Below are 4,770 nucleotides of genomic sequence, written 5' to 3'. Positions count from 1 at the left end.
GGCTATAGCACAGCGGCCTGTGAAGGGTGGGGGCTGGACTGGTGCTTCTTCATCCACCTGAAGGGCAGAGTCCCCAGTTCAAGTCTCCCCTCCAGCGGAAGATTCTCAATGGCTGACAAAGCTTGTAAGTTCAAGGCCTTCAGAGCTGATTTTTTGATCGCTATGATTGCATTACACACGAATATAAACACTGGCTTCCATCATGAATGAGGTCACTGTCTGATGTGTATGTTCCACTTTAGCAGTTTTGAGACTGTGACCTTTTTATAGCTGATACCAGATAGATAGTAATTTAAACAGCCCCTACTTTGTATATTTTAGGACACATCTTTAGAAGTCTTCTCAGTTTGACCTTGTTAAAAATCAGGATGTGTCAAGTGATGACTTTTCATAGTTAAATAGGCAATATGTTTTTCAGTGACACATACTGGCAATACAATCCATCTCCTGGATTCAATGAAACAGACGGTAAACATGCATATATGTATATAATATTTATACGTATATATATTTTTTTTCTGACATATGCATTATAGGAAAATACATGGGTATATCTTGTTTCATGAAATAAATGTATTGCTGAAAATTCTGTCTTTAAATAGAATTTTAATAAATCATATTAGGCCTTTATGGCTTTGTTATTTAAAGAAAATTTAAGGAAGTTTCCTTTGTAAAGAGAATATTAATTCCCTGAGGTTCTATGCTTAAATCTAGGTTTTAATATATCAGATCTGTCTAAATTGGCATTTGTATACGCCCAGGTAATTCCTCCTAGAAATCTGTAAGTGTTTGCATAGGCGATCCTTTCACTTACACAATTACTTTATCTGAGCACAGTCCTCTGGATGTGAATATCTGCACGGTAAGAAGTTACTTTAAACTGTAAATCCAAAACAAGACTCAGTGTTACACAGCAACCCCGTGGCGTTTATTCCCATTATTTCTAGATATCTTCTTAAGGTAAAAGAGCCCTATTCTGTTAATGCCTCCTCATGGGGTCCAGTGGTTCTCAGCCGGGGGCACTTTTGCCCCCCAGGGACATGTGGCAATGTCTGGACACATTTTGGTTGTCGTAACCAGAGGCGGTGCTACTGGCATCTAATGGGTGGAGGCCAGGGATGCTGCTCAACATCCTACAGTGCACAGGACGGCCCCTACAACGAAGAATTATTTTGCTCAAAATGTCAGTGGTGCTGAGGTTGAGAAACCAGATGGAGTCAAATATTAAATGAGATTGACTGATCTGGAGGTGCATTTTCATCATCTGACTTCATTCCATCCTGGTAATATTCACACCTGGTTCGCCTCCTCCACAATACACACGTTATCCATCCTTTCGACAACATGGAGGCTTCACACCATGTGAAAAGGGGTCACCCCTGACCTCTCTCTTTTCTTTACCTCCCAAACCAAAGCCATTAACTAGTTCTACTGCATCTGCTTCCAAAAGACTTGCCAAACCTAACTTTCCTCCATCTCACGGCTGCCATTCTAACCTATGCAACATCGTCTCATCAACATTGGCTCATATATGCAACATCATCTCTCACTAAGCAGCCTCCTAGCTCCCTCTGCTAGGAGACTGCTCTCCTGGTTCCCCCTCTGGCCCCCACCACCCATTCTCCTCACCTTTCAGAGTGATCAGTTTCGATCACTCTTAGAATAAAATCCTCACCCTGCCCTAGAAGTCCTGCCCACTGGCCTTCTCTCATCCCTTGACTATGCTCAATTAGTTCCGACCTCAGGGCCTTTGCACCAGCTATTCTCTTAGACCGGAATGCCTGCATGCCTGGCACCTTCTCTTCATCCAGGTCTCGGCTCAAATGACAACTCCTTAGAGAGCCCTGCTCTGATACCAAGTCAATGTCCTTCATAACTCCTCACTTTATTTTCTTTACAGCACAATCACCATTATGATTATTATCCGTCTCCCTCCAATTAGGACATCAATGCCACCGAGAGATCAGGGACCTTGTATGTTTATCCCCAGTGCCTAGCAGAATTCCTGGCAGAGAGCAGGCACTGAGTAAATATTTGTGGAATAAATATACATGGTATCTCTCTATAATATAAATGAAATGAAGCCCCTTAGACTATTATGATGCCTTTGCCAAACATTTTACATGGAATGCTTCTTAAACATAAGCCATACCCAGACTTCACACTCTATTTCTGTGATTTGGGGATTTAATCTCTTGCTATTTCAGGCTCAAGAATCCAAGGACTAAAATAAGAAAAAAAACGAAGGAACTACAGAGATTCTGAAGAGGAGGCTGGGCCCAAACTAAACTCGGCTGCTGGGAAAGAAAGCCATAATTAGTGCAGAACTTAAAAAAAAAAAAAACCAGAGGCAAGAGGATCCAGCTTCATCTGGGATTGTACCTGCCCTGGCCCTTCTTGCTGAAAAGGCCTATGGATCTGAGTTTTCTAATTAAACACTGGGATGTGTTTGGATAATCAGGCAGAGTGGAAAGACATTTACCATGGGCCTCTTCTATGAAAGGAGATTTGCCTGAACACAGAGAGAGAGAAGCTATGAATGACTCTAGCTGGCAGGAAGCTTGTTGATCTGTCCTGCCTTGAGATCTCTACATGAGATGTTCCATCCGTTCAGAAAACTCTGCCTGGCTGGCCCCAGATCCTTGCCCAGCTGCTCTGCCTACCCTTCAGGCCTCATTGCTGGTGTCACCTTCTCAGAGACCTTCCTGGCCTCACTATCCAAAGTGGCCCAATCACTTTCTTTTCACTCCACTGAATTTTCTTTGTAACTATCACTCACACAACTTCTCTTGATTGCTTACTTCTTTTTATGTAACTGTTGTTTCTCTCTTCCCCACCCTCATTCCGAACTGTTCACTGCTATCGGGCTGTGCTGTCCAATACAGTAACTGCTAGCCACACGTGGCTACTGACCTTTTGAAACGTGGCAAGTCCCAATTACGATGGGCCATTAGGTACATGATACACACTTTACTTCAAAGACAGTACAAAAGCAAAAATCTAAAAATTTTCAATTATTATTCATGATTATATGTTATGATGATAATATTTTAGATATGCGGGATTGACAAAGATATAATTTTAAAATTACTTTCACCTGTTTCACTTTTTTTTTTTTAACGCAACTACTAGAACATTTCAAATTGCATATGTGGCTCGCGTTATATTTCTATTGGCCGGTGCTGGCCTAGAGAGTGCCTGGCCCATAGTAGACACTCAATAAATATCTGAATGAATAAATACATTCTAACCACTACTCTGAAGATATCTACTGCTGTCCATTACAATTAGTCCCATTACAATGGTCTTTATTCAGTTTCAAAAGAATAAAACTCTGGCCTTTTTTTTTTTTTTTTTTTTACCGGTAGCTTGGCAGCTCTCAACAGCTCAGCTCACACCCCAAAACACAGTCGTCAATCATTAGGAAAAACCCAGAACTGGAAACAGATTCCTGCTAAAAAGGGAGGCTAGCTCCAGATCGCTTTCAGATATAAACTAAAAGGAGTCAATGCAATAGACAGCGGAAGCTATAAAAAGATTCACATAAGTTCAGACAAACAGTAGGGGCCATTTAACAACAGTTCTATGGGTAACAAATTCACCGAAGAGAAAACCCTTATCTAGATGGGAAGGCAGAGAGAGCTACCCCTACACCTGGTACTGAATGCCTTACTCCGGCAAACAAAGAAATGTCATTTCCCAAATTAAAAAGTTACACCACCCCAGGGAAAACCCTGATTTCAACCCACCCACCCACAATCCCTGCTCCATCAAAGAAGCCAGGGAAACACAAAAACATCCACGATCAGAATCCTCCAGACCAGAATGAAGCTTGAACTTCACTGGAAGAATACAAAGAGGTTCTGGAACAAATTCTGAGCCTAGGCCTTGACCCCTTCTGAGAAATTTCCCCTCAGGAAACCTCCTTTAAGCATGGGAGTATATTCAAGAGTTGGAACTCCCAGAATAAATCACAAGCCCACCCCAAATTTCTATTAGTGGGGTTTAGGGGCAAAGTGGTTGGAAAGAAGAAGCCTGAAGGACGCGTCTTGCGGTTTGGCCTTTGCATAAACAAGCACACCATTCCCACTGAGGCTGCATGGTCATTTGGGCTGACCCTCCAAGTGCTTCCAATATTCTCCGGCTTCCACACCGTTTTCTGATGACAGCTGTTAACAAGGAGAGAGGCAAGTACCTCACTCATCGGTGTATCCTAAACTTGTCCCCTCATCCATGACACCAGGGATCGGCAGCTCGGCTCTACAAATCAGTCTCTATTTGGAGAGGCTTGGAATATGTTTTTTCAATAGGGATTCCAGACCCCATTTTCACGCACAGACAAGTTTGGGAAGCTCCCAACCACCCGCTGAGGCAGATACTATCATTAGCCCATTTTGCAACTACAAAACAGACTTGGGTCCACGATCACACAGCCTGTAAGGAGCAGAGCGGACTCCCACCCAGACCTCGAGTGCAGCACCTGGGCACCCACCCTCTCGGGTATCACCCCCCCCCCCGGCCCGAGGGTCTGGCGCCCGTCGTGTCCCACCCGGGCGGAGGCGTCGGGCCCCGGGCGCCCCCGACTGTCCCGGGGATGGGGATCCCCGCCGCGCAGAGGCCCGTCCTCCCCGGGTCCAGTCGGCGGCGGGAGATGGGGTGGCGGCCGCTGACAGCGAAAGCGAAACAAAGCTGGTCGCCCGGGGCGCACCCTGCCGCCGGCCGACGCGGACTGCCCAGGTCCGGCGCCCCCGCCGTCCCCATCCCCCGCCC

Source organism: Lipotes vexillifer, unplaced genomic scaffold (assembly GCF_000442215.2).
Source record: "Lipotes vexillifer unplaced genomic scaffold, Lipotes_vexillifer_v1.1 scaffold970, whole genome shotgun sequence".
Classification (NCBI taxonomy): Eukaryota; Metazoa; Chordata; class Mammalia; order Artiodactyla; family Lipotidae; genus Lipotes; species Lipotes vexillifer.
Note: the sequence above shows the minus strand (reverse complement) of the source record.